Source organism: Lethenteron reissneri, chromosome 34 (assembly GCF_015708825.2).
Source record: "Lethenteron reissneri isolate LAM-NWPU_2019-01 chromosome 34, ASM1570882v1, whole genome shotgun sequence".
In the NCBI taxonomy this organism is placed as follows: Eukaryota; Metazoa; Chordata; class Hyperoartia; order Petromyzontiformes; family Petromyzontidae; genus Lethenteron; species Lethenteron reissneri.
The window spans coordinates 6,453,296-6,473,894 of NC_083812.1; the positions used below are offsets into that span (position 1 = coordinate 6,453,296).

At 48.6% G+C, this 20,599-nt stretch overlaps 1 long non-coding RNA gene across 1 annotated transcript; it reads right to left on the bottom strand.

Annotated features, from left to right (window-relative positions):
- Positions 1-4,067: 4,067 nt before the first annotated feature.
- On the bottom strand, positions 4,068-19,250 carry LOC133350477 (uncharacterized). The gene is made up of 6 exons (XR_009756080.1): positions 19,201-19,250; positions 17,802-17,883; positions 16,512-16,553; positions 7,804-7,854; positions 5,817-5,915; positions 4,068-5,679 (listed from the first exon to the last, which is right to left on the bottom strand). It is a non-coding gene; the product is annotated as an uncharacterized LOC133350477 (long non-coding RNA).
- Between the last annotated feature and the right edge of the window lie 1,349 nt (positions 19,251-20,599).

Sequence of the window (20,599 nt, forward strand, 5' to 3'; positions counted from 1 at the left end):
CCTGCAAGATCTGCACCCTCCAGTACGCGGGCTCCACCTCCTCGGGCACCCGTATCAAGCATCTCAAGACCCATGGGATCGTCGACCCCGAGTCGCCCACGGTCGTCACGTCGCCGCCGACGGGGAAGGGTTTGCTCGTGCAGTCCAAGATGGCCACGCCCATGTCAGCGCACGCGAGTAAGGCCATGGACAGCTTTGTCGCCGAGTACATCGCGAGGAGTGGTCTAGGCCATAAACACGTAACATCGGATCCCTTTACGGCGTCGTCCGTGCCCTCCGAGAGAGCAAACTCGGCCGCCAAGCGCTCCTTTCTCGACCGACCAAACCTGCACAAGTGCACGTTCAAGGCCGAGATGTGTGTGCGCTCGTGGGCGCGGATGTTGCCTAGTGTTGGGGTTTCACTGCCATTGAACTACCACACTGCGTTCAAGGACATTGGGCGTGCCAAGCTTGAGGAGATGGCTGTGGACGACATCGTCGTCCAGTACTTGCTAGTGAATCTCAATATGAAGAAAGCCTGCGTAGAAATTAGCGATTAATACACTTGATATTTGTATTGAATGCGAATATTGTTTGCCGCGCATCTTTTCGGTTCAAGCCAACTCAAGAGGTTTGGTTTAGCTTAGTTTGGTTTGGTTTTGGTTTGGTTTGGTTCAGTCGTCGCTGGTTTGGTTTGGTTTGCTCAATTTGAAACCAGTTTGAGTCGGTTCAAACCGTGCCGACCCCTAGCTGCTGTTTCCTCCTTGAGCGCACAGGCCGTGTGAGCTGCTATATTTGCACGGTGCAACCTCGCGTCGTGACATCATCTCAGTGCAGCCACGGGCACCCTTTTTTCACCGCCCTGAATGGGTCTCAAACGCCGTGGCTAAAATGTGAAGCTCGTCGCAACGAACGAAGGGAAATCTCTCACTCGGACGCCTTCAGAGCCGCACCGAGACCTCCCCGAGGGCACAACTCAGACTGTGGTATTGCAGCGGTTTCTAATATGAACTTAGCATTTGATTTTCATTCGGCTCGGGAAGTGAAAGCTAATTTAAAATAATCGTTATTTATTTTTTAACATAACAAAACTATTTACAGAAAAGTTTTTTTTTTATAAATGTAACTTCTCCTCTTCAGCTGCTTGGTGGGACGGCGCCCCAACACCTCTAGTGAACGAACCGCGGCTGGTTCCAATGTTTCTTAAGTGTTTCGATATTTGCGGGAGAAATGTAGGTGCTTAAAAAAATAGGTTGAAGGTGACTTACAAGCTACATGAACATTGTTTACACATAGTATTAAAAGTCAACATTTATCATATATTTTCCAGAAATATCACGCGTCATTTACAAAAAAAAACATGTCCATAACCACCATCATTCTCCCAAACGATTAAATTACGTAAAATTCGTAACAGTTTTCCCAATCTGCGATAACATAAAAAAACACACCTTGTTACACACTTTAATATAGAAAAACAATAATAACCCATAACGCTGTCTCATAGTGCATGAATGGGCTTATCGCTGGTTCAAGTGTAGTGACATAAGAAGGGAGGGGCTGCTGGGGGCTCTGGGACCCTGGGTGGGCCAGACGCTTAAGCCTCTTGGCACCAGGCGTTGGGTTCTCAGGCGGGTCCAGACGCTTAAGCCTCTTGGCACCAGGCGTTGGGTTCTCAGGCGCTTAAGCCTCTTGGCGCCGCCAACGGGGGGGGGGGGGGGGGGGCTGTGTGTGCTCTGTGGGATGTCTGGTGGCGCACACGTCCCCACCCCTCGTTGGACCAGGCATAAAAGGAGAGCTCCCTGGACGATCGGGGCCCAGTTGTAACTCAAGACCCAAGACCCACGACCAGCCATCTGAAGACCCTGGGATGCTGTGAGAGCCAGTGGTGGGACTCTGGAACTCCCGACTCTACGACCTTGTGAGGGCGAGTTCCAGAGCGTAGCCAGAGTAGAGTATCTAGGCTGTGTACCTAGGCTGTGTACCTAGGCTGTAACAGAGTATCAGGACTGTTGAAGAGTTGGACTGTTGGAGAGTTGGACTGTTGGAGAGTTGGACTGTTGGAGTGTTGTATTGTAATAAAGAAGTTACCTCTACAAGTGTCTCCGGAACCCGTTACACAAGGAAGCTGCACAATGCAAGTGGCAGCAACCACGGGGGTGGAAGAACAGAGCGGGCGAACTGGAGAGGGCTTTATCCTTCCACTCGGGAAGTGAAAGCTAATTTAGTTTTAATATACTCCAGCATAAACTGCATTTGTTCAAGTGCATTACAAATTTATGAAAGTATAGATCGTTTACTTGTTTTTTATTATTCAATTGTTAAACGTTCCTTTATTAACACCACTGCTCCCTAAAGACCTCCCCATGACTTTGCAGTCGTGGACGGTTGTTTCATGCTTCACCGCGTGTGGGCAGTGTGGAATGATGAAGGTGGGCCCAGGACCGGTTCACTTGCCACTGGTGTGAGCCATGACCGGGAATCAGACCCAGGTCTCTAGGTTCATCGTGCAGTGTGCCAACTTTTGCACCACCGTTCTACACCAATCCATTTTTACTATGAGCTTTTAATTAGCTTCCTATTAAGTAAAACAAAAGTATTCCTCAGTAAATTTCGATTTAAAGCTTTCGTGACTGCAGGGATTCATCTTCTTGGTTCTTTCGGTAAAGTCACGTAGAAGGGAAGTAATAAAATAATAAAAATAAAACATAATAAAACAATTCTCACGACGTTTCGGCCACAACGCAAGCAGCCGTCCTCAGGTGAAAACCAGGTCCGTCGAGGCGACAGAGTCTGAATGAAACAGCACACGAGCTTGGAGCATATATATAAGCTGGGCGCATTGACAAAGGAATTTGCATATCAAAATGAATTTAGCATATTTATGGGAAATGCAGGAATGTGATTAGTACTGCATATGCATGTGCATTATGCAGGATTAACAGCATCAAAGGGAGCTGCAGTTACTGCTGCTGCAGCAGTTGCTGCTGCTGCTGCAGTTTCTGCTGCTGCTGCTGCTGCAGTTTCTGCTGCTGCTGCAGTTGCTACTGCTGCTGCAGTTGCTGCTGCTGCTGCACTTGCTGCTGCTGCTGCACTTGCTGCTGCTGCTGCACTTGCTGCTGCTGCTGCACTTGCTGCTGCTGCTGCACTTGCTGCTGCTGCTGCCTTATCCATTTTAATATAACACTATGTATTATTCTACCCACCCTAATGTGTATCATACTGCTATATGTTTACTGTACAATTACGACACCATACATTACTCTGCACACTGCACCATGCCAGTGAGTGGAACGCGGTCTGAAAGTCACCGTAAACGTGAACACAATCAGTTAAGATCCGAAATGGTTTATTACGTCCTTCCAATGATTGCTAAGCCAGAATCCATCTTCAACCGAGAAGATGGATTCTGGCTTAGCAATCATTGAAAGGACGTAATAAACCATTTCGGATCTTAACTGATTGTGTTCACGTTCACGGTGACTTTCAGACCGCGTTCCACTCACTGGCATGGTGCAGTGTGCAGAGTAATGTATGGTGTCGTAATTGTACAGTAAACATATAGCAGTATGATACACATTAGGGTGGGTATAATAATACATAGTGTTATATTAAAATGGATAAGGCAGCAACTGCAGCAGCAGCAGCAAGTGCAGCAGCAGCAGCAAGTGCAGCAGCAGCAACTGCAGCAGCAGTAGCAACTGCAGCAGCAGCAGAAACTGCAGCAGCAGCAGCAACTGCTGCAGCAGCAGTAACTGCAGCTCCCTTTGATGCTGTTAATCCTGCATAATGCACATGCATATGCAGTACTAATCACATTCCTGCATTTCCCATAAATATGCTAAATTCATTTTGATATGCAAATTCCTTTGTCAATGCGCCCAGCTTATATATATGCTCCAAGCTCGTGTGCTGTTTCATTCAGACTCTGTCGCCTCGACGGACCTGGTTTTCACCTGAGGACGGCTGCTTGCGTTGTGGCCGAAACGTCGTGAGAATTGTTTTATTATGTTTTATTTTTATTATTTTATTACTTCCCTTCTACGTGACTTTACCGAAAGAACCAAGAAGATCATTCCTCAGTAGAGAGACGCTTTGATAGAGGTGGAAAGGAACGTGTGGCACTTGTTCAGTGCTTATCATGGTCATAAGTTTATGGGGGGGGTTACAATTAAAAGCATATTTGATTATTATAAACACCGATTAAAGTACTCATTGTGATTGCAATAACGTAACATCAACGTACACATTCATTGATGGTTGTTGATTACAAACAAACAAAACGTTTTAAACTTTTTTTTTCTGTGCCAGCGACGCATTAAACTAATGTATTATGCTGCAATCAGAATCCTTATTTATCCTGGAGCAATCCGATGAGCTATAAAGCTCTTTTTCACATGTGTCCAATCGGGCCAGATTATAAAATTACAACAATACGAAAACACAATAGCAGTGCAAAGTACAGGAAAGGTAAGTAAATCACAAAAGACACTCCATGAACCATGGCCGGTTTAACCACGAGGTCGCTGGGGCACCGTATCCATTAATTTTTTAATTTTAAAAATATTAAGCGCACCAGACCACGAAAGAGGTTTCTGAACGCTGTACAGCACAATATCCGTAATTGGTAGCACCCTGCACTGCACAATAGTCCCCAGCCTCATGGTTTTTTGTGGTTTAAGCCCATCCAGTCTGCTCGATTCTGAATCCAAGTTATCCAATTTTCTACCGTTAGGCATACATATATAGTCTGCATTGCCATGGCAGGGACAGTTATATCCACAAGACAACCACTCAATCCATTCCCCCCCCCCCCTCTCTGTCTCTCATCCCTGGTTCCTCCCCCCTCTCTTGCCTATATAGCCTCTTGTTACAGCAGCCCTTTTGTCCACTTCTGCAATTGTTTCTTCTTATGGTTGTCCCACCTGATGACGGATGCTTGTGTTGCGTACGAAACGTCGTGATTTAATTTCTTTTATTTTATGCCTACGTGACTTTACCGAAAGAACCAAAGAGTAAAGACAACCACTGTTGACATCCCAAAGAGTAGTATGAATTTGACTAATTCAGGAGGGATAATGTAATATGCCGTTCCCCAGACTGCCGTTTGAAATTACAAGCTTTAAACTATGAACTGAATACTCTAACCCGATTGCACATTGTGTCACATTATTGCTTTGACCATACATTGCATTGCACAGAGCAGATTGTTTTGCCTCGTGAATAATTGACACCATTTTAAAGTATAACTCCTATTTGAAAGTCGGGAGGTGGTGTGGTAGAGATCCAGACGAACAATCCAGAGATCTTGCGTTATTATTCCAGTTGGCAGGTTGACGCATTACATTATAATTATGAGGTACATAAAATGAGTACCCCTTGTGAACAATGTAAGAGCAACTGCTCTTTGAATAGATTAGTCCCACACTTAACAGCAACGGTAGGGTTATTGTGTGTACCTAGCCCTGCGAGAAAGTTAGCTGGAAAATACAAGGAGGGATAGAATGGGGAGGATAAGCAGAGCCAGGGAACGAGGTGGACCACCATGTGGGGCGCTGTTGCATTCATAGCTATTTATGATGCACCCACGAGCATCCTCATAGGCATCTACCACATCGTTGAGTACCATTTTTCGAATGCGTTCTTTAAAGACACAATCCAGGTCCGAAGCACAGCTCTTGTAAGTGAATGTGTAAATCCCTGTTTAAAAACACAGACACGTGAAAGAATAAAATACATTAAGGAAATCAGAACAAGTGATATCCCTTTCAATGAACAGAGAAGACAAAAAATAATTGCTTTGTATGAAGGCAGCACAACAGTGAGGTTCACCTTACCAACAGTTACGTTTGCAGCGACACAGGATTCTTGTCCAGGGAGACAACGTACTGGACTCAAATCATTCTCCATTCCCCCTTGGCAGGTAAACCCTTTTGCTAAAGGATATTTTTAAAAGAGACATTAAGTGACCTCCATATCACAAGGTGCATCGCATCAATTTTGATCAATTTTAAAACTAAAATAACTAATTGTCAATAAAAAATATGTAAATCATAATAAATACCGAAACAATATTTCAAACGTGCACAATTCGACTTAATATATTTAAGAGGCATCGTACCGTATTACTATTTACACTGTTGCTGTTTGACCCATGTACAAACCCACAATTAGCTGTCTATCTTTCCATTCTACTCTGATTTTACTGAGTACGTTGGAAAATATATTCTGATTGAAGTAAACAAACATAAACTTCTTTGATAAACTTCAAGCATCTTTTATAGATCATTCTCATCACTCCAATTGCTTGTCTTGTTCCCGATATAAATTGGCCTTTACAATGTATGCCTCTGCCTTGATTTTTATCCTTGATTGAATAATGTTTAGCATAACCATTGACGTCTGGTATCACACAAATTTTTTTAACTCTGAGACGATAGTTGCATTCAGTTTCTTTGGAATTGGTATAAATTCAATTCATTAAAATATGTTGGTAATTTTCTTCTCTCATACGGATAGTTCACAAAATCTAGTCAAATCACATAATACAGGTAGGAACAACAGTTCCACACTGCCCACCAGGGATTATGGCCCCGCCCCACCAGAGCCCTCCCATTGGCTCGCGGGCGCCGACCAATGGGAGCGGTGGGTTGGGGTTGGTAGGGGGGAGGGAGTTAGTGGTGGGGGGGGGCACCGCCGCGACTTGGGCCAATGAAGAGACGGGCGATGTTTCATTCACAAAATTGAACTGGGGGAGGGTGGCTCCATTCATAAAATGGAAGCCTTGAAAAAAAAAGCGGATCTTTTTGTCTCGTGTTTCTTTCAACATTCCCAGCCTTAAGGTGATTCAGTTGAGGGTGGGAGGGGTGGGGCTGGGTGGGGAGGGGCTGGGTGGGGAGGGTCGAGCTGGGTAGGGAGGGGCTGGGTGGGGAGGGTGGGGCTGGGTGAGGGGCTGGTCACCCCATGGTGCCCTTATGAAACTCAACGTTTAACCTACACGCTACACTTATACAGGTAGGAACAACAGCTTCCACACTGCCCACCAGGGATTATTTGTCTGTCTGTCGTGCACGAATGCGCTGTCCAACCAAGTTCCTACCTCCCCACTCCAAAGGAACGTGTTTTCTGAAGGCATTCCGTCAAACCCTGCTGCCGTCGCGGGCTTCATGCTTTTGATAACTGCGATGACTTTAACTTTTAGAATAACAGGAACTTTGGCTTTTTAGTCCCACCTTTTCCTCTTCTTCTATGTCAAGTCTGACTGGCTTCCTTCTTGACAATATAGAGCCTCAAAGTGCACTTAACCCTTCTGCGATTTTCCTGTTTTCTCTCTATGCTACCACTGGCAGGGTTCATCACTCGTTTGTGATTTGGTTCACATCTTTCTACAGTGATTCTGACCTTCACTGTCTGTTACATTATTCTAGTTGTTAAAATTCCATTCCTCACCAAGTTAATATGTTACTGCATGATAAGTAATTTATGTAGAATGCTCTATATTTATTTGTCATGATGTTAATATAACAGATCGCAATACTGAACTTTATTTTGGAAAAAACAAAAAAACATTCCTAACTTATAACTTTATTATATTGGATATTGTGATGATTTTCTAATAAACAGTAGTCATTTATTTTCTCATGTTAATACTTGTTTCCTAAATGTCACGTTAAATAATTAACTCACAAAAACATATTTGTCACTCACAGTGTGTCATTACATTCAAGCAGCGATATAGATTAATATTAATTTGATATATACACCAACATATTTGTGTGCACCTTAAATTAGGATTGCGATTGATAAAATTAAGATTTCACTTACCCTTATGAGGAAAATTTGTCACAGATTGCTTGAGGAAATCTAAAATAGTATCTGAAAAACAAAATGTAAATCACTTTACGAACTGTAACATGAGCAATGTATATGTAATATTGTAAATTACGGCGGGAGACCACTTGACGGGTAGCACACTTTATAAACTCTTTCCTTGGGCACAATGACTCGTGTGGACACTACAGCTCACGCTACCCGTTCCACCCGGCTACACACACACGGGCTCTCCAGCCCCGTAGCTTCCAGGGGAACCTAGAGACCCACCCCAGCTTGGGTATGGGTCACGCCCACTGGGTCCCGTGGCCCGGCCCTCACACGGACGTCCGGCCCCAGGTCCCAAGGTCCCGCCTCTGAGCCACACAGGGTCCCGGCCCTTACAAGGACAGCGGGACTAGGGGTCTCAGGGCCCTACCTCTTCCTCCTCCGTCTTCCGTCTTCACTGGTCACCCACTCCTCGAGCGCCCGCGCGCACCGCCTTATATAGCCCTCCGCTCCCGAGGAGACGGAGCCTATGCGGACCGCGATGTGAGCACCCACCCTAGTCGACCAATCACGACGCGCTGCCATACGATCTGTTTTCCCAGCGCGTGTTACCACCACACAACCAATCACCCCGCGCTGCCACACGATCACTCCCTGTCAGCGCGCGTCACCAACACACAGCCAATCACCACCACATAACCCATGACCCCGCGCTGCCCTATGATCCCTCACCGTCAGCGCGCGTCACCGACACACAGCCAATCACCACGCGCTGCCACACGATCCCTACTGCCAGCGCGTATCACCACTACATCACCCCCTCCCACATAGCTCGCAGCCGGCCCGGCTGCCAAAAACAAAACAAAAAAAACCCCACTCTCCAAGTGTGCCCCGTAACATTAACCACAATGCAACACAGCAACACAACACAACAACACAACACAACAACACAACACCTGAACGTTAACTAGTAACAAGAACGAACTATGTACAAACCGACGAGTAACCGAATAAAAGTTATTTCGAAAAGACCGACGAGTCCAGTGCCTCCTCGACTCCCGACCCCCCTCCCGCTTGCTCCTTGAATGGAACGATAGAGCGGTCGAACGGACGGGGAATGCCGTGACGAGACGGTCCGGCCGACTCGTCCCGCACCTCCACCTCATTTATTGGGTCAGGAAAAGTTGCGCGATCTAGCGCGAGTCCGCCTGGCCGGTCCGTCGTATGGGACAGGACGCTGTCGACCGTCCGGTGGCTCCGGCAGCCCAGGAAGGCACGGATCGGGCCTGGAAGAACCGTCCGTGCCGCGGGGATCCGGTCGCCGGTCGTCGGCAGCCGTCAGTTCCGAGACACCTGGGAGCGGATCAGGCGAAAACATGTGAGGATCAGGCGGAGACATTTCCCTCCCCGGGTCGTCGGTAACATCACATGCTCGGTCCTCCCGACACAAAGGAAGGCCATATGGTGGCGAGAACGGTTTCAGCCGGGAGGGGTGAACGTACCAACGTCGCTTTCCCCATTTTATCTGCACACACTGGGGGCGTGCAACCCGCACGACCTCCACGGGTCCCCGCCATGGCCTCAATAATTTAGGCGACGTAGCCAAAGGTGCATGAGGGCAATGCAGCCAGGCCCTATCGCCCGGTTTCCAATCGTGCACGGACACCCTCCGTGCACGCAAGCGCTCGTTGGCGATTTGGCGAGACCTCGAATTAAGCCGTGCGGCCTCCCGTGCCTCGGCCAGTTTTGCAATGTTAAATTTAATATGGTCGGCCAACTTGGAATTAAGCCGTGGCACGGAAAGTCCCAGCTGAGTCTCCATGGGCGGATCGGCCTCCCGACCGTACATCAGATAAAATGGGGAAAATCCCGTTGCTGCATGGGGGGCCATTCTGTACGCGGCGAGGACCCCCGGGACCTGCAAGTCCCAGTCAACCTGTGCCTCGCACACCTGCTGGCACAACATGGAAGTTAAAGTTCTGTGGAGCCGCTCCACCATCCCGTCAGTCTGTGGGTGGTACGGGGAGGTACGCACATTTTTTGTACCCAACAGGTCGCACACCTCCTGCAGCAATTTGCTCGAAAAATTCTTTCCCTGGTCGGTCAGCAAGCGTTCGGGAGCCCCCTTGTCCAAGACGTAGCCTTGGACAAAGGCGTCCGCTACGGCCGCCGCCGACTGGTTGGCGAGTGGCCACGCCATAGGCCATCGGGTAAAGTATTCCACACCAACCAACAGGTACTTGTTACCCCTAGGCGTGACAGGAAAAGGCCCCAAAATATCCAGCGCAACGAGCTCGTTAGTGCGCGAGACCTGAATGGACTGCAGCGGTGGATTCGGCGCAACGGGCGGTGGTTTCCGTTTGGCGCAATCCACACCCCTTCAGTATATTGACCACATCGCTCCCCATCCCCGGCCAATAATAGTCACGCTGGAGCAGAGCGAGCATTTTGTTTACACCCAAATGCAAGAGGCGCTCGTGTGCGGCCAGAACAACTTTGCCCCGCATAGCGGAAGGCACGACGAGTGCGTGCTGCCGGGACATATTGTCCCATCTCATTAGCAGGCCCTGCTTGAGCAGCCAGGAGCCAGCTCGCTTTCGACCCTCCTCGGGACCCCCCGCCCTGCGACGCAACGCGAGCAGGGAGCTGTCAGCCATCTGGAGTCGGCCCCACTCAACGAGAGACAGTGAGAGTAGCGAGTCCCCGCCCGCAGGGGTAGCGGGAGCGTCAACCATCGGCGCATTCGCGGCCGCGACCAACTCACTCTCAGGTACAGCACCTGGCGGTTTACAGCGCGCCGACCCCATCAAGCACGCACATTCGGGACGAGGCGACAACCACGACAGGGCATCCGCGTTGGTGTGGCGCAACCCCTTACGGTAAGTGGTCGTAAATTGATAGTCCTAGAGGACTTCCAACCACCGTGACAATTGGCCTGAGGGTTGGGCGACCCTGAATGAATACTGAAGCGCCGCGTGGTCCGTCCGGACCGTAAAATGACGGCCATAGAGATAAGGTCTAAATTGCTGTACAAAAAAAACAATAGCCAGCAACTCGCGACGGGTGACGCAGTAGCGCTGTTCCGCAGGTGACAAAACCCTGCTACCATAGGCGACCACCCGTTCAACTCCCCCAACGACCTGTGAGAGCACCCCCCCAATGCCCGTGTTACTAGCATCAGTATCCAGCAAGAAGGGACTCGTAAAGTCAGGGTAACGTAAGGGCGGGGCACCCACCAAGGCGTCCCGGAGGGAGCAGAACGCGGCCTCCTCCTCTGGCCCCCATCGAAACCTGACACCTTTGGCTGTTAGAGCGTGCAAGGGTTTGGCAATGGTGGCGAAATGCTCAACGAATCGGCGGTAGTAGGAAGCAAAACCAATGAAGCTGCGGACCTCAGAAACCGACGTGGGCGTTGGCCATGAACTGACACAGTTCGTCTTCGCGGGATCGGTGGAGATCCCTGAAGAATCGACAATGTGGCCCAAGTACCTCACGGATTTCCGAAGAAGGTGGCATTTCGCCGGTTTAAACTTTAACTTAGCCGATCGCATCCGCAAGAACACCCCTCTTAATCGCTGGAGGTGTTCCTCAAAAGTTTTACTGAAAACAATCACATCGTCGAGGTAAATTAAGCAAGTATCCCATTGCAGACCCGACAAAACCAATTCCATGAGGCGCTGAAACGTCGCGGGAGCGGAATGGAGCCCCATGGGCAAGCGGTTGAACTGGAACAGGCCCACTGGGGTCCGGAATGCGGTCTTAGGTTTAGACTCATCGTCGAGTGGCAACTGCCAGAATCCCGAAAGTAAGTCAAGCGTAGAAAAATACCGCGCCCCGGATAATGCGTCCAGGGACTCATCCATCCTAGGGAGCGGATATGCGTCAGCCACAGAGATTTTATTAAGGCGACGGAAATCTACACAAACGCAAGGACCCGTCTTGCTTCTTAACCAGCACGATAGGTGCTCCCCACGGACTGGATGAGGGCGAAATGATGTCGGCCGTCAGCATGTCATTGACGGCCGATTAAACGTGTTCCTTCTCGGCAGGACTCAGCCGGAAGGGATTCTGCCGGACTGGTGCCGCGTCACCTGTTTCAATGTGGTGGCGTAACAGGTCCGTGCACCCAATATCATATTTGTGCGTGCTGAACACATCGGAGAATTCGATCAGCAGAGCGCGCAGCGCACCCAATTGCACCCTTGACAAATCAGTGGAGTCCGCACACAGCGAATCGACCCATCCAAGGTCATCACCCGATAGAATTTTCTGCGCCGGGACGGGATCAACATGTGCAATAAGGCGCTCTTCCGCAGGGACCCATGCCGCATGAGCAAGCACGGTGCCCTGCGGAATAACGGCCGGCCGCGAACCAGCGTTTAAAACCATAACGAACGGGTCCTCGTCAGCCCGAACCAACGTTTGAGCCACCGCCAAATCCAGACCGCCGACAGCTCTATTCGATGGACCCAAAAGCACGCCTTGTCCCGCAGTCTCTCCACCCAATGGCTTCCGCAACCGGAGGGGTATCAACATCTGCGAACCCGGGGGCACGTGCACCGTCTGTGTCGCTAGCGCTTGGATCGTCGCGCACGCCGTCCGTATTTCAGTAGGGTTAGATAAAAATGAAATACGGCGACCCGATGGCAGCTCAATACAACGTTGATCTACGAGAATTTTAATGGGCATCTTAGCCAAAAAATCTGTGCTCAACAGACAAGGAACCGCTAGGGAAGAGGAGACGAAAACAGGTCCCGCCAATTTAATATCCCCTATGCAAATGGTCGCCCGAATCTGACCGATAATACCCAACGAGCCCCCATTTGCAGCGTAAAATGGCACGTCCACCGGAAGCAGAGGTCGACATTGGACGGGGAGAATGTTATAAATGAGGTCGGAAATTATAGTCGCCGACGCTCCCGTGTCCACCAACACCCTGACCTCGACCCCGTCTATGAATCCCGTAATGACCGAGGAACCAGCCGACGCAGCCACTATTCTGTGGCCCAACTCGGACCATTTAATGTCCCCCCGGCCCCGTACGAACCCCCCTCTCCGAACCGAATCCCCGACCCCCAATCGCACATCCTCCGCCGCAAAGCGACGGCCCATGTGTGTCGTGTATGTAGGCCGAGCATGTGAAGTGCCGCGACTTGCCGGGGGTAGTTGGGACGACTTGGGGCCTTGGTCGTCGTCCAGCCGAGGTCCCGTGGCACGCTGACGTGGAGCGCGGCACCCGGACGCCACGTGGCCCCGAAGGCCGCAGTTGTAGCACGTGATGAAGGACGTCGGAGGTCTCGGTTGCTCCAGCTTGCGGGTCGATCGCAGAGGCGAACGACCCCCCGACCTCCAATCCCCCGGTCGTGCTGCAGCGAACGCCTCCTCCCGTGGGTGAACGACCTGGGGCTCGGTGACCACCGTGGCCGGAGCTGAGACCCCGGCAGCAGTGCAGATGACCACCTGTTTCCGCTTCAGGACCTCGTGCGCCTGGATACTCGTTGCAACACGCAACGAACATATGTCGACTTCGTCGGCTGTGTTGATGGGGACCCCCAGGTCGTGCGCCAACTTCAGCAGTTGTTCCAAAACTATAGCGTCCTGCCCCTCCTCGTCCATACGAGGGAACGCGGTGTCCGCGAGGGCCAACAACGCCGTGGGGTAGGCGAGCGCGGTCTCCGTGTCCGCCTTCCGTCGTTCGTAAAATTGGTGGCGGCAGGCCGAAGGTGGGCCGTACACCTTGGCCATGAGGCCCAGCGCAGCCTTAAGCGTGGAGCGGGCCGATCTCGGTGAGGACCTGAAGGCCGCGAGCGCGTCGTCGTCCAACATGGCAGGCAGTGCCCGCAGCGCCGTAGCGTCGGACCAGGCCGACATCTCTTGATGGGCGAGAAATCTTCGCTGGAATGCGCCCCAGTCACCCCCTTCCGCTTTGAAGGCTGTCAACGCGGGAAGACGCTGCTGGAAAATAATGTCGTCCTCCGCCTCGTGACCCTCCCGCGCCGCACCGTCGACATGCAAAATGGCGGCCCCGCTGATGACGTGAGCGGCAGACATTGGAGGACCCCCGCCACGTGTTGCTCGCGATTCCCGCCAACAGATGGTCGATCGGCAGAAATGGTGGGAATTTCAAAGTTATTTTGGCGTGAATCGGCAAAGCAACCCCTTTCAATGTCCGTCGGCGTTCTCGCTCCTCCAGCCGTGGTGATCTCCGCTAGGATGGACGCCGCGGCGAGTAGCAGCTCTGCCAGGCGGGAGTGCGCGTCGCGGAGTCCGGCATCAGCCCCCAGTGGCTCGTTGGGCGCCCATGAGGGGTCCTGTGGCGCCGGCATCTCCTCCTCTTCTCCCCCCGATGCCTGCTGGGCCGAGTCGTCGTGGTTCTCCTCCCGGTCACGCTCGTGAGTCCAATGAGTCTTCCTGGTATCCATGGCTGGAAGACTGTTTCACTTCTGACGCCAGTTGTAATATTGTAAATTACGGCGGGAGACCACTTGACGGGTAGCACACTTTATTAACTCTTTCCTTGGGCACAATGACTCGTGTGGACACTACAGCTCACGCTACCCATTCCACCCGGCTACACACACACGGGCTCTCCAGCCCCGTAGCTTCCAGGGGAACCTACAGACCCACCCCAGCTTGGGTATGGGTCACGACCACTGGGTCCCGTGGCCCGGCCCTCATACGGACGTCCGGCCCCGGGTCCCAAGGTCCCGCCTCTGAGCCACACAGGGTCCCGGCCCTTACAAGGACAGCGGGACTAGGGGTCTCAGGGCCCTACCTCTTCCTCCTCCGTCTTCCGTCTTCACTGGTCACCCACTCCTCGAGCGCCCGCGCGCACCGCCTTATATAGCCCTCCGCTCCCGAGGAGACGGAGCCTATGCGGACCGCGATGTGAGCACCCACCTTAGTCGACCAATCACGACGCGCTGCCATACGATCCGTTTTCCCAGCGCGTGTTACCACCACACAACCAATCACCCCGCGCTGCCACACGATCACTACCTGTCAGCGCGCGTCACCAACACACAGCCAATCACCACCACATAACCCATGACCCCGCGCTGCCCTATGATCCCTCACCGTCAGCGCGCGTCACCGACACACAGCCAATCACCACGCGCTGCCACATGATCCCTACTGCCAGCGCGTATCACCACTACATATACAAGCCAGAACTAAGACCTATATATGTATGTTACAGTTAAACCGTTACTGGTGTAATCAGGGAGTGTGTGCTGCTTCCGAACATCGATGGGGCCTACGTGACAGCCCACTGTGTGAATGCAGAGAGCCAGAAGTCCATGGTGCACCGTCGTCATCGGCTGTGAAGTGCGTCAGGGAGTGCCGGGCGGATTGATTGCCCTGCACGTGCTGGAGGAAGAAGCTGCAAAGTGGCTCTCTGGGCTGACGTCCACTCAAATAACATTTATTTACCTACTAGCGGGAAGTACCCGGCGTTGCCCGAGCGAAAAAGACAGACACACACATCGACTTACACACACTTACAGACATTGACCCACACACACACATCGACTTGCACACACACACACACAGCGACTCACACACACAGACAGAACTTTAGATACACACACACATATCGACGTACACACATACAACGACTCACACAATCACATCGACTCACACAAACATACATAGACTCACACACACAACGTCCTACACACAAACACATATCGACTCACACACACAGACATCGACTTTAGATACACACACATGGAGTTACAACAACAACTGCCATTCGCCACTAAGTGGCGGTGACGTCACCACGACGCTTGTGCCAGGCCATGTGCACCTTGAGGCCACGTGAAGTGTCGAATGCCCGCTGGCAGGAGGTCATGGGGCAGACCCAGGTGCCACGGGTCGACTGACTGAGATGACCGAGATGACTGTCTGATGCACCACCTGTGCCCCCTACTGTGCCAACTTGCTGTGCTTTAGCCACCCGGCGCTCCGCTCGTTGTTGTGAGCGTCGTTCCTCCTCCCTCCGTTGTTGCTGGAGGGCGACTGCCTCCAACTGCCCAGTAGCGTCCTTCACGAGCCTCCTCCACAGAGGCCGATCTTGACACCGCTGGTACCAGTCATCGGCAAGTCCACTCAGCTCCACGTCCTCCTGTACCACATCACTCCATCTCTTCTCTAGCCCATGCCGCGCCCGTTTAGCCCCCTCGATCCGGCCCGAACAAAAGCTGTTTAGGCATACGGTGGCTGGGCATGCGGGCTACATGACCTAGCCAACGCAGCCTTGCCTGCCGGAGGAGCTCACCGATGGGACTTTGCCCAGATCTTTCAAGAATTTGTGAGCTCCTCTACACAAAATTAATCAAATTTGATATGCTGAATAAAAGTGGGTGGCTTGCATAAAGCAAATTAAATACATCTTAAAGAAACCACCAACTTTTATTCAGTACATCAAATTTGATTAATTCTGGGGTCAAAATAATGTATTTTCTACTTTTGAGTGCAAATAAAAGTGTGTGCATCGAAAAACCAAATGTTTTATGATCATTGCTGTACTTTACAAAATAGACCGTGCGATTATTGTGGATCGTATATCGTTATAGTCATATCACGGCAAACCTACGCTTTACGTTGAGTCAAACCACTCCTACTCCCTTTGCAATGGGGCAAGAATAACAAAACACAAGCTGTGCGAGTATTACTCGGATTAATTCCTTTTTTTTGCGGATTATTATTCATACCAATTAGTCTTTCTTTTTGCGGAGGCGTGTCTGAATCCTGTGCTGTAAAATATAAAAACACAGACACACATTATACTGATGTATTATTAGACGCAGGGTGGAGCTAGATAAGCCAGTTCTGCACCGCCTACCCCCCACACTCACAACCATTACCATCCTGTGCTGACCAACATGGTGAATTATGGTCAAACAAATCCTCTGACTAATATTGGTTGGGAGAAGTCTTCTTTCAACATTTAATTAACAATCAGTAGATTTTTTGTAAGCAGCCTCATCTCTAATGGACGAGAACAGATTGAAGTGCTTTTGGAAAACATACCATTGTGCTGAAGACGCATGTTTTTAATCAGTGAACATTATCTGCTATGACAAATGAATGTGTAACATGGACATTGACAAACAAAATGGAACAAGGGCTGAAAAGTACAAAGAAGCATGGGGAGATGCATGCTTGCAGTTACACTTAGAGAAAACAAAATGAACAACAACACACAGATAAGAGAACATTCACTTTTTAGGAAGTAAATGGGCTAGGACAGGAGACATTACTTGAAGGAATGGGACTAAAGATGGAATGGCAGCCTAATGAGGGAGAACACCCAAGGGGATTGCCAGTGCAGACAGAGATGATTCCAATAAACTCGTGTACAGGATCTACATGGATTGTTACATCATGAGGCCATAAGAGATGGCAACAGCTTGGAGATGCTTTCATCTAGCAGTGGATGGCAAATGATCACGCAAATTGACGTTTACAACAGAAATCGTGACTCAAGAATAAATGTAGGAAAACAGGACTATATAAATAATACAACTATTTATAACTCTAAATTTCGATTTAAAGCTTTCGTGACTGCAGGGATTCATCTTCTTGGTTCTTTCGGTAAAGTCACCTGAGGACGGCTGCTTGCGTTACGGCTGAAAAGTCGTGAGAATTGTATTTTATTATGTTTAATTTTTATTATTTTATTATTTCCCTTCTACGTGACTTTACCGAAATAACCAAGAAGATATTTATAACTCGCACATGTTTATGAAAAGGCAAGACAATTTCCAGTCGCGACTCAGAAGCTCGACTTGAAATGTTCTTGCAATAACCAAGTTATTTATGTTGGTAGTGTGCTATATATATTCTACAAGGTGTGTACATATATTTCCTTCCCCCTCACCTCCAATTAGCAAGGTTGGCTACGTACGGTGCGGAAGAAGTTCAACAAACAAGTTCAACATACATAAGCAACAAGTACAAAACACATTTTGTCAGAATTCGCGCCCAGCTGAGAAACTCACCTTGTGCGTGAACGATGAACAGCATCAGGCACAGCGTGCTCATTGCAATATTCATGACTCGATTTTGTTGAAGCTATCTCACCTTAAAAAAAGTAAAGCACAAAAATGTGAAAACATTCCAACATTTACCAGTGGTAGAACTACTACATCTGTTAACCGTGAGACAGGTGATGCTGAAAAATTAGCACGGCTGTAAAATATCGAAATGTGCAACCAACACGTTGATAAAGCCAAATTCTGTCATACTGTCTCCCACTTAAAGTTTCTCACTAAAGTTCACGAAAGTTACCATGTGCACTGTTTTGACAAATATGCACTTCAATTGAAATAAATTACTGTACAATGACATGTGTAGCCCTTTGTCAATCTACTGCTGGATGAGATCCTCGCCACGCCGTGCAGGCCATGGAGGTGGCTTGACCATACTTCACCACACTGGTTAGTGTAGGTTGGTGAAGCCAGGGATCATAGACGTGGGAGCACAATAGAGTACAACAATTGATTTTGCTCCACTGCCCTCTGCTTGCCCACAATGTGGCTCCACATGAGTGTCTAATATTTGTTGTACGCATATTGTCACCCATCCAAATACTACCCAGGCTCAAACCTACTTGGTCTCCATTGTATTGGTCGTTACTGTGTTTCAATAATTTACGTATGAATTTACTTTGTCCCTTAAAATATATTTAGAATCTGTATTTTTATCAATCTTTCGGAAGATTTTGAACAGAAAAAATGTTTATTACCGTCACATTTTAAAACTGCCGTTTTACACTTTGACAGTTAAGTAATGGCAAACCCGAAGACTCTTATCTTTCCATCCGTGGTTACTGGTACAAACTTCTCGATGCACATATTAACTAAAACTAAATCTAATTATTTTTTTATTTAACCAGGTGAAGCCCACTGAGCTCTATAGCTCTTTTTCAGAAGCAACTTTGCCACAAATGATAGCTCAACGAAGTGGCTTATCATGACGTGAAAATGTATAGCAGCCAAATACTCTAAATGCATGCTTCTAAGTGTGGAGGGAAAAACTGGAGGGCCTGAGAAAAATCCACGTGCCCATAGGGAAAACATGCAAACTCCAAATATACAGACATCACGATCAGGATCGAACCCACAACCTCGTGTATACCAAGCGAGGTAGTTAACATCTCGCCAATTTGGCACACTATAAATGTTCAAAAGCAGGTGATTAAGAGTAATGTTGCAGACTCGCTTGAATAAATGCAGCATATAAACACTATCCTTGTATCTTTAGCTAGTTTTTTAAAACATCTTCAACTTATGGATAGTATCTATTTTTCTTTTTACAGACCCTATTGGTATAGTTGGCTAAACAATTTAGATGAATTTTAACAATTTAGTTGCGAGGCATCTGTTACACAGCTGATACCAGATGAAGAAGCTCCGTCGAGTAGATGTTTTGAGGGGAGTCTTGTCGAGCCTGATCCAAACGGTCAAATTCAGCTCACAGTTATAAAGGTACATCCATGTCCTGTGGGCGGGCTCAGAGCCAGTTTTTTTGTCAGTGGCTGACATTTCCCCAAGCCTTGCCCAATGTGTGGGAGGAGTTTTTACAGTCTTACGTTTGAGTGTCTCTACTATGATATGTTATGCCTATGTTTTCAAGTGCTTTCTTCATAAGGGCTTCTTACGTAAATCTTTCATGGGTCAGTAGTTTGAACATATGCCACAGTTAACATGACAAAGCAAATATTTGATACACTTAGTTACTATTCATTGATATACTCAAGCATTGGTAGGATAGTCACCTCTGAGAAACAAATATACCAAGCGTATAATGGGAAGAACATATCGCACAATATTGGAAGGGGGGAAACTACAAGTAAATGCTTTATAATTTAGATAGTATTTACGGGACGATGTGGCTGCATCGACTGCTGAATGTTGCTGGTGTGAAACACAACTTTCACTAACTCTTTTGTCAACCTCCTGATGGTTTAATTTAGTCTGTTGTTTTTTCCCCACGTTTTCTTTTGGTAATTTTCCCACAACTAAAAGCAGCTTTATTTCAAACAATAAACGTCTTACTTTCCACTCGCAGCACTTCCCTGTTTAAAATGACTTTGCTATGCTGTATTCCACTTTGTACTGGTCTTGCCTGTAACAACCAGCACATTCTTCTGAAAATGGTACACGTTCACCAGAAACAAATGTTATCAGATCATCTATTCTCTGGTTACCCTTTGGAGTTTGCAATTTCACCAAATATGAAACTGCGTAAGAACACGACTTTCAACTTTCACAATTGTGTAAGTGAAGGCTCTTGGGTGCTTAATGTTGCTACCGTCGAATACAACTTTTCACGATGTCAACCTCCCCATGGTTTAATTTAGTCACTTGTTTTTTTTCCACGTTTTATTTTGTTCTTTTCCCATTACACTGTCCTGATCCCCTCACTACTCATGGCTCTTGTCGGGCCTCCTCATATTCTCGCTGTTGTTTCCTTCTAGTTATTGTCTTGGACCTCTCGATGATTTTCTATTCAGGAGATACATGAGGAATGGCTTTTATTGACCTAACCACGACCTTTAACGACGTGAAAAAATAACCTCTATGGAAGGTCATACACCACTATGGCTGCCCATAGAGGATCACTTCTATCATCAGATAGTTCCATGTTGATATTTGTGGCAGTACTCTCCTGTGGAAAACAATCTGAATTCTTTACTGTCAGATCTAGGAGGCAGAGAAATGCTTCCTTCCACCCACATGTTTCTTCATCTTTCTTGCTACTTTCCTTTCCCATGCCTGATGTGCACATGGTTTGC